The sequence below is a fragment of the Sceloporus undulatus genome, chromosome 4, assembly GCF_019175285.1.
Source record: "Sceloporus undulatus isolate JIND9_A2432 ecotype Alabama chromosome 4, SceUnd_v1.1, whole genome shotgun sequence".
Lineage (NCBI taxonomy): Eukaryota > Metazoa > Chordata > Lepidosauria > Squamata > Phrynosomatidae > Sceloporus > Sceloporus undulatus.
Window position 1 is genome coordinate 166,786,398 of NC_056525.1, and position 10,556 is coordinate 166,796,953.

At 40.1% G+C, this 10,556-nt stretch overlaps 1 long non-coding RNA gene across 1 annotated transcript in view; it reads right to left on the reverse strand.

Moving 5' to 3' along the window:
• The window catches only part of LOC121928170, a 37,572-nt gene extending 34,207 nt beyond the window's left edge, over window positions 1-3,365 (reverse strand). Inside the window, exon 1 of the long non-coding RNA XR_006103452.1 lies at window positions 3,239-3,365. This is a non-coding gene — a long non-coding RNA (uncharacterized LOC121928170). The remainder of the gene's footprint in view (window positions 1-3,238) is intronic.
• Window positions 3,366-10,556: the final 7,191 nt, after the last annotated feature.

The following is a 10,556-nucleotide window of genomic DNA, read 5'->3' on the forward strand; positions in this document are numbered from 1 at the left end:
TTCATCCTCTTAGGGTATATGCATTATTTAAACAGCATACCTCCAGAATGACCTACAGCAGCTTTATTTTGGCCTATCTGTTCGGGCCCAAAGTTACTTTTCTGGTGTAATGAGTAACCTTTTCTGATTTTAAAAGTTGCTTTGAAAGGGCATTTTGACTGGAATTTTTAACATTTGGTACTATTCTTGCATAAGTCATAAGGCTTTCCTCCCAAAGAACATAACAAAAAGTAAAGAAAATGTAACAAGCAATCCAAAATATAATGCAGCACATTATTTTTTAAATACTGTAGGAAGCATCTACAATATTTACAATATCTACAATATCTTGATCCTGTAACAAGTGATGGGAATGCCTTATTTTTAAAAAGTAACTCCCCTAGCTCTGTTCCTCTAACTGGGAATCTATTCATCTGATGGCTACAACTGATTTTTTAAGCAGTATCAAAACAGAAGGAGTCTGAACCACAACCAAGGCCAAAATTCACCTTATGTTCTACCACCTATGTACAAACAAGAGAACAAACAAATAGTGCTTGTTTCTCCCTGTTCTTGCCTCCTTCCCCATTAAACTGCCTGCATTGTCTTCCTCTTTCTCCTACCCACATTAACTGGTGTGTCACTGAGACTGATAGGTCCTCTCTCTTGGTTTCTTGCGATGATGGAAGGCCACAGTAGCTAAAACAGCTAAAGACAACTTTGCAGCCTTCACTCTTTTGCTGCTCACAGTGAAAGAGAACCCACACAATGTAAAGCTTCTTCAGCCTGGCAAGGACAAGAATGTTTACTGCTCTCTGCCTAGTAGCCATTGAAACACGACATCCATAGCAGTGGCAGGTGGTGGCTGCTGTGTCAGTAGTGTAGTGAATCTGCTCTTGGTTATAATCTGAAGTTTAAAGGAGCTGTCCAAGATGCTGAACCCTCTCTCCCAAATAGGCTTGGCCTCTTTGATAGTTCTTTGAAAGTTCAGATTAAAACGCGTTCCAGATTCACCATCCCCCTGACATGGAAGTCATCACTGCCAGTGACTCATGGAAGAAGCAGAAAAATAATAATCAAAAAGTGATAATCTTGGAAACAAACCCCAGCATATAACAAGGGTCCACTGTAGGTAAATGAAATACACCTGTATCTAGGGCTAGGTCTACAAAACACATCAGAAATCACTTAACAGATGAAAGCATTTTGGAATGTTACATGGAATGGAATATGCATGGTCTCCCCTCAAACTTGCAGTGAAAAATAGACATCTTTGTTTTCCTTCACATATCAGTGTGTGGTATATCCCACCCCCCCAATATTTTCTGCCATGCTTTAGTTTTATCTCTTCATTCCTTTCCAACAAAGAATCCTACATCTTTCCCAGCCTGGGATTAGATACTCATGGGATGAGGTCACCCTTGCCTTAAACAGTTAGGTCTTTCTGCCCCTGCATCTTTTCTGAAATCATTCCAGCTTCCTCACATGACTTTCGGCGTTTTCCATAAATACTTGATAGAACCACTCTCCCGACAAAGCAAAACAAAAATCTTAAAATGAATGTCAGCTTGTCTCTCTCCATCCCCACCTCAGCTCTCCAAGGCAGAAGCTGCTGTACTATTGGCATGGTAAGGGGGAAAAATCAAGCAATCTGTGTATAGCAACATCTACTAGATGAGGGTCTGGTCCTTGGCATCAGAGTGAACAAACTGATCTTGGTGCCAAGCTTGTATCTTTCTTTTCCTTTTATGCATGTCCATTACTGAACATTTTGTGAGGTTTAAAATTGTTTGGGCTACATCCCAAAGCAAGGAAGAAAATGGGCCTCTGTAGTGTTTTGTAGTTAAGGTTACCATCTGTCCTGGACTTTGGATTCCTTTGTTCAAACATGCACTTCTTGTTCCAGGACAGTCTATTGCTGAACATAATGGATGCCTCTTATTGTTACAAACTACTACAAGAGATTCTGTAAATCTGTAAAGCACCTCCTGTTTTCTATAGACTTAGACTACCTGGGATTTTCTGTTTGAATCATTACTTTCTGTAGAACCTATTTCAAGGAGACTGTACAAATGGACACCTCAATCCTAGCTGATAATGGATCACTCCCACAAGTAAGAATTTTGATGTTCATTTCAGCAGAGGAAGGGACAGATGTATATAGAAAATGAGAGAGAGAGAAAAAAAATCTGGATTTGCCTAGACTTTTTGATGGCAAAGGAAACCTTTACTATGCATACAGCTGTCTACAAGCAGGACCAAATGCCACTGTCACCACATATTAGCATAGCCACTGGACAACATCAGCAGGAAGGATAGGGTAGTTTTACCTACTCATTAAGTTTTTTATTAACTAAAAGTTTTATATGCTGCCTTACATCCAATAATTTAAAATCCCGATTAAAACAGTTTAAAACAACCATGTTTTCAAATTTCCATGAAATCCATTAGGCCTCAAAAGTTTTAGGAAACAGCCATGGTTTCACTTGCTGCCAGAATGATGCTATCATTGGTACCAGCTCTAAGAAGAAGAAATTCCACAATTCAGGTGCTCTAGCAACCCATTTTCATAGCTGACAACTTGCAGCCTATGTCCTCTTGCTCCTATTTCCATCCTAAAGCCCCTGTCATTTCCTCCAGTTTCTAAACCTCCAGATTACTTGAGATGGTAACCTGAGGTCCAAAATACACTGCAGAAATAATCCAGTTTGAGACCGCTTTAATTGCCCTGGCTCAGTGCTAGGAAATTCTTGGAACTGTAGTTTTGTGAGACATTTAGCCTTCTCTGGCCTGTTACAGACAGCCAAAATAAAGCTGCTTCGAGTCACAGTTGAGGTATGGTGTTTCAATGATGCATGCGTCCTAAGAGTCCAGAAGCCACACCAAAGCCACGCTCCAGTCCTTAGAGCTGGAGCATGACTTTGGTGCGACTTCTGGACTCTCAGGACACATGCATCATTGAAACACCATACGTCCACTGTGACTCGAAGCAGCTTTATTTTGGCTGTCTGTAACAGGCCTTTGTCAGAGAGCTCTAGTGCCACAACAAACTTCACTTCCCAGGATTCCCTAGCACCGAGCCAGGGCAGTTAAAGAGGCCTCAAACTGGATTATTTCTGCAGTGTGCCTTGGACCTGGGTTAACACATGGAATTACCAAATTGAGGAGATTTTAGTCATTGTGCAGTTCTTCTATATTCTTTCATATATCTTACAGGACAACAGTGAAATTCTCTTAACAGAAAAACTTAAGAACCTACCTTGAACTGAGTCAAGCTATTGGTCAATCTAGCCTAGTATTGTCAACTCTGACTAGCAATAATGGTTCTCAAGGAATTTAGGCAGGATTCATAGTCCGCTCTCACTTCAGACATTTACTTCAGAAATTTCCATGAAGGCACTAAGTCATTTCTCATTCTTAGACTTAACTAGCATTCAGGGTGAAGCCTAAAACTGGACTCTGCACTTCTCTTAGGTTTTGCTTTTCATTTGTTGCAATGATCCCTGACCTCATCTGTATTAGATCTCTATTAAGAAACATTCTCTTGTGGGGAGGGGGAACCAGTTGTGTTTATCTTTGATAACAGTGTTTGTTTTGCAGATGCCTAGCAGGCATTGTGCCTAGTTCATCATTAACATCCAAACCAACAAAATAGAGTGCCTGGATTTAAAATAATGCTAGGTATTAATAAAGTCAAGAAACTCAATGATTTTATTTCTGAGCACACCTGCTTAGCTGGTTTGTGAAGTACAGTCATGATGACTCCATTCTTTCTAGTTTTAAAATATGCTCTTTTCAGCAATGTTAGCAAGACAGAGGATCTATTGGACATAATAGTTTGTGTAACTGTTTGGTGATTCTTTGTGAGTGATTGTTAGCACTTGTCTTCCCAAGATGAAAATGTAACAATAACTGTGAACTTTTGAGGGCTTATTCACCTCATTTTCTGATTGTTTTGTTTCTCAAGAAAAGTAACTTTTAAAAAATGATGTCTATTCAACTAGTGTAGCAAGAGTCGATCCAAATAACCCTGTGAGGAAGAGCCAATTGTTGAGTGATATAGAAGTGAACACAGCACAATTATGATTACTGCTAAAACGAGGCAGATGAAACTGAAAATGCTTTTGGGTACATAAATGCATAGATATTGGTCTATTGTCCACTACCTTCAATAAATAAATATTCTCTAAAGACAGACTGTTTTGTGGTGCCCAGTGGCATGTAAGTGAGGGGTTGGCAAACACACACACAACAATGATTTGAGATTTTTTTTAAAGGTCACATCTTTTATTGGTTTTAGCTATAGAAGGTTTAACCTGCATACGACTGAATCCAAGCACTGGACAACCAGCCTACAATCAGAAACTACAGCCACATTTTAGAAACCCTCTGGAGTGATGAAAGTGGGATGCCATGTGGACAAAAGCTGCTATGTGGATTCCTTGCCTCCTTGGGGTGAGGCTGCCTCCTAGGTGGGCATAGCCCATGTTGTCTTCTCCTCTAAAGTTCCAGAAGGAGGTAAGATGGGCATGGGTAAGTTGGGCATGCAGGCTGTGTCTAATGCAAAACCACCAAAAGGTGTGACAGTAGAGGGAAGGAAATAACTGTTGAAAGAATCAAACGAAGCAAGAGAAGGAGGGTGGTACAAAGGTCAAAGCCAGACTGACTATGTGGTGATCAGGATAGTGGTTTTAAGCTTCCTAGGCAAACTTGAGTGGAACCTACAAGTCTGCCTGGGAAGGCCTGCCACCAAACAATCACACCCGTTCTGTTTGATTGCCTTTCTGGTTGTTGCACAGAGTCCACAAAATTGTGCTGGAGCCTGGAAAGAAAATGCCAGCTGTGCAGAAAATGGTGTTTCCCCCGGTCCCTACTGCAAATTGCAAAATGGACCCCAAAGTATGTCAGGGGGGGGGGAATCTCTTCTTTTAAAGACTTAATGAAGATGCTGTTACTTCAGCTCTGTGCATTACAACATCTCACAAATAAGTCCTACATTATGACCAGAGGGTTCAATGTGCAGCACAACAGCATATTTTGAAATGAAGGCATGACTCACAGGAATGCTAAATATGCCTAATTCCCTGGCAGTCATCTCATGGTCTTGTGACATCAGTGTGACAAAGGTCAATCATTTTGCTTCTAGTGAAAGCAACCACACTGAAGCCAGAAAAAATGTCTTTATAAAAAGACAGACAGACTTAGCATTGGGCTAAGTATGCCCAAGAACTTAGATTTACATACACTGGAACTTATTTTGCACTCTCCCTAAGTTTTCTTTGACATGTATTGCAAAGTTTTAAAATAGCTATATTGTTGTCCATATATGGACATGTGTACATATGGAGTGTATGCACTCTGCATAATCTACAGCTTTCCCATTCACAAGGGGAAGTTTCAACTGACTTGTATTTTTTCCAGATACCTAGAAATACTGGGAAAACATTAATTCAGCTCAAGCATAAACTCATTTATGAGACAACAGAGATATGATGTATGAAACAAGAGAGGAGTGTGGCACATTCAGGAGTGTTGTACACTCAGGAGTATTGTACTGATGCCTCTCACACACCAATCTATGTACGGTGTATATCAGATGAACCTCCTTGTGAAATAAAAGCACATATTTCAAATTTCATATATGTGAGAAGGATACTTTCACAGTGCTCCTCTATACTGAGGAGAGGAATACTGACTGACATGGATTCTTCCTTCACACGGATAAGATGTGCACACAAAAACAGTGGTAAATTGTGTTTCTTGTGTCAGTGGAGTGATGAATCCACCACTAGTCAAGGTGGTGAACTTCTTGTGTGGGTTGGGTAATGTAGAATGGTTGATTTATTTTCCCCCCTCACCTGCAATAAAATATCAGATTTTGACCTTGGACAAATTTCACTCTCTCTGCCTCTGGGGAAGACAACAGCAAACCTCCTCTGAACAAATCTTGCCAAGGAAAAACCATGATATGCTCACCTTAGAGTCATCATAAGTCAGAAATGACCTGAAGGCACACCTTCACCAACCTGTCCACCCAGACCTGGAAGGCTGGACAGATAGATGAACATGTGGGTGAGCCCATAGACAACCCTACCTCTCTTCCCTTCCACTGCCTTGCCTGTCCACCCAGCCAAACCCAGAAGGACCCAGGATGCTGGACAGGTTGGTGGGCAGGTGAGCCAGTGGACTGCCCCACCTTCCCTTCCTGGGAGGGAAGGTTAATGCAGTGGGAGCATTTTTTTTTAAAAAAAATAGACATTCTCTGAAAATGCCAGCCACAGATGCTGGCAAAACATCAGGAATAAATTCTTCTAGAACACGGCCTCATAACCCACAAAACCTATAGACTGATCCTTTGAATGAGAACACTTGTCAAGCTATGGGATTGAGATTGCAAATCACCTAAGCATATTTTCCCAATGACTTGCCTTTCCTCATTTCATGAAAAGGCTACCTGCCTATCCAACTGTGGACCAAGAGTATTGCTAAGGGAGAGGGTTAAGGGCATTAACCATCATCACCCAGTAATAAGAGTTCTTTCCTTTCAAATTAAATTTCCCTTCATTCCCAGATTTCTAGTATTGCAGAGAATGAGGCACTGGAAATTGTTCACACCTAGAACTTTTATATCATATGTATATGATGGGCATGCAGGCTGTGTCCGATGCAAATCCATCACAATCTCTGACAGTAGAGGGTGAATGTGTGCATTCTCTTGATACCTTTGCTGAGCCGGAGCCTTTTTGCTGAATGTCTAAACTATATTTCTAAATGCTCCCCTGAAATTTTAAGCGACTACAATGCTAAAATTTGAGGACTGAATGAAAATTGTATTGAAGAGTTGAATTCTTATTTGGGAGTCAATGCTCTCATTCCCACCCCTTGTAGGCTCACCCATGTGCCCATTCCAGCTCACTCAACCATCCACAAGGACTTGAGTCTGATTTTGATAAATCATTCTCCTGAAATGCTCCCACAAGATTACATATAATGTAACCACTGTTTCCACTGATTTAAGATACAGAGTGCTCCAAAATATCTACAATGATGGGAATGGGGAGGTGATGGTAAAAAACTAAACAAAAACCCAACTACAGGAATATGAGATGAAGAATCACTAAGCTATACATTTGCCCCTCAGCATATGTTGTTTTTCCACTGTCAAAAGTTAAAGTTCAAATTAAATTAGATCCCTACTGTTTTAATTTGGAAGAATTTCAGAAGCAACATGACTAACATTGCTGCAAACACATGCATTTCTTTTTTAATCCTATTTTATGTTCATGATATGAAATTCAGGTGTCTTGATGAGAGAACCAAAATGTTCAGACATACATTCATTTTACTGGTGAGACTCTATTACAATTTTTCTATAAAGTTTGCAGCATGCTAATCTTGCCCTGACAGTGTTCAGGGAACTTGGCAGGAGATAAATGCTTGGAAAGAATGACTAAAAATCACTTCAAAGATTTTGGGGGATGTGTGTGTGTTTATATGTGTATGATTAAACATTGCTTCAGGTTAGCGCAAAGTGCTAATCTGTGCCTTGTAAAAAATATTTTGGAAAATCAGCAACATGCTTCGGTGAGACGGTTTTTACCTGGAGGGTGTGCATGAAATCATAGACTAGTTCTTCTGAAATAAACAACTGCCCCTTGTATTTTGGTTGGTAAGCTTCCAAAGCTGAGATAAAGTTTAGGGGTCGGTGTACATGTTGCTTCTGCCACAGGAAGGCTATAATAAGGGGTTCCAAAGGGCAGCTCTTCTAAAGTGGTATGCATCAGATTTCCCTTGACACCACAGGACATGTCAAAACTGGGAAGTCTGAAAAATTTGCCAAATTGTGGTGTAACTCACATCTTCCATTTGAGGATATAACAACTGCTCTTGTAGATCATACCACAGGCCCATGTAACATCATGCTCTGCCTTTAAATGTAGTCAGACAATTTCACAAGATCAGGCATTGTTTACAGGTACTGGCATTTGGCTAATGAGCTAAAGGACAATAAACCATGTGTGATGATGCCCAGAATCAAGACCAATTCTTCTATTGCAGAATGTGATGAACACCTCAGGCAGCAAACTCTGAATGTCATAAAAGGACAGCAAATTGTGGGTTGATTTGTTTGTCATTATTGGTTTGGTTTTTTCTGCCAGGGGAGAGATGGACTGATTTTAAGATTTTCTGCTTCATGTTCCCAAATATCTTGACTGATGTCTAGTACTATATTCTTTGATGAAGTTAGCACCGTTTGCTGCTTTAGCTTAGGAAGCAAGAGGTCTTGGACCAGTCATTCTAGGAATTGCATAAATATCTTTATAATCAAATGCAATAAGGTTAAAGTCATACATGAAGAAGCAGACAGCTGTACCTTTGAAGATACCTTGTTCCAATTTGATTTACAGCCAAGGACGTTTGAGGAAATAGGCATGGATGACAGGCCCAGTCAAGATCACTGCTTTCCATAGCAATTTGCTGGCTACACAATGGTTCCTCCTTTCCCGCTACCTTCTATTTTATTTTAAATTTATTTATGATCTAAAATAACTATAAGGCGAAGACAGAAACATCAAATTCTAAAACAACAATAATAGATTCTATATAGAAATACTTCTACATTTAATTATAGTTTCTTGGCAACCAAAGGCCTTTAACAGCCAAACTGTTCTTTTACAATTTGATTTTTCTACTTCTTAAGAAGAATGTGTTGAGCAAAGGCCCAAAGTTTCTGTCTCCTTCCAGATTCAGTTTTGAAGGTAAGTATATCAACATCAAGGATAATGCTGGAAATTCACACACATTAGCCAACATGCAATTCATCATGTGGAATATTTAATTCTCCATCCAAAATGTTTAGCTACAGCAGGAGTCAGAATCACACAGCCCTCCAGATGTTGTTGGACTGCAACTCCCACCATGCTTCATCATCAGCCACACTGACTAAGGCTGCAATGGAGATGCAGTCTAAAAACATCTGAGGATTGTGTCTTCCCCATTCTGAGTTATAAGACTGAGTTATAAGACTGGGAATAGGGCTGTTAGTTCATGATTGCCCTAGGCCTTGTGGTTTCTGGCCCAAAATCTGTGACCTAGGGAAGGCTCCTGATTATATCATTAAGACCTGTGCATTAATTACTAACCAACCCTGTCATTCAATCATACACCCAGAGAGAGAGAGAGAGCGATGCAGAAACAGAGAGATGTCTCTTTGGAAATTAAGACAGAAATCTTAATTAAAGAGACTGTTCCCAGATCACAGTGAGATGAATGGATTTTTTCTCATCCTCTTAGGAAGCAAAGGATAAGGAGCATTTAATCTAGTTTACTTTCTTTTAGCCATGAGGTGGATGCACACAGAATAGAATATCCATGGCACCACAAATACTGGAAAGGAAAGAGGAAGAGAACTAATAGACCTCCTGGAGACTCGATATGTGTTGTAGCAACAATTCAATTAAGCCTTAAAAACCATATCAAGCCACTCCGGTAATAGTTGAGCCCTTTCCGCTTGCCTGGAGATGATTCCCCCCCCAAAACTGCAGAATTTGTACCTTCATCTCCCACGAGAACTGGAGATTCAGCACCAGACTACAAGATCTAGCAACCCTACATAGGAACAGGATGACAATACCTTGCAAGAGATAGGTTTGGTCCAGGAGTCCACTAGCTACATAAAACATAGTACAAAGTAAGATTTGTTCTTCGTGGCATCACAAAGATGAATGAATGGAAGACACATGCATGGCAGATTTGCTTCATAGTCTGACAGTGATCTGTGTCTTAGGCACAGCAACAAATGATCCCCCACCCCCTAACAAGGCCATGGGATATAGAACTCAAAGCTCCAAGTTGTTCTGAGGTAGAAAATGCAATGTACACACCTCCAATGGTTGACAAAGTTACTACAGCTTCCTGAAGCTCTCAGGCAGCATCGTCTGTGGTCCAAAAAGATATATGTCCAAGGTCTGTACAATGCACATCTCTCTGGTTGTATATAATAATTAAATAATTACTTACCAACTAATTGTTTATTTTTTCATTATTAATGCAACTAATTAATAACTACCCAATGTGCTGCATTGTATGATGTATAGCTTGAGGTGGCTGTCTTACCTTGCCTAATGGTAGGGCCAGTTCTTTACTTGTGTGATAATTTCCCAAACATCCAAAAATTGAGAACCGTAGTAGAGCCAAGACCAAAGTGCGTCTTATTTGTCGCTCCATAGGCATAACTAACAATCATTAGCAAACAGAAAAGAAAGTGAAGCTGAACTAAAACCACATCAACATTACAGGTTCAGTCTCCCTTATTTGAAATGCTATTGGGACTAGAATTGTTTTGAATTTTGAGGGTTTTCAGATTTTGGAATATTTGCATATACATAATGAGATATCTCTGGATGGGACTGCCAGTGTTGCTCTACCAGAACCTGCTACATGAAACAGTTGCTTCAGTCTGTCTAGTACTTGGCAACGCCTTGTTTGATTTTCAACCAAGTATTGAGAATTCAGAGAAAAATATATTAAAAGGGGATGAGGAGAGCATGGCCAAGAGATGTATGGAGTTTATCACA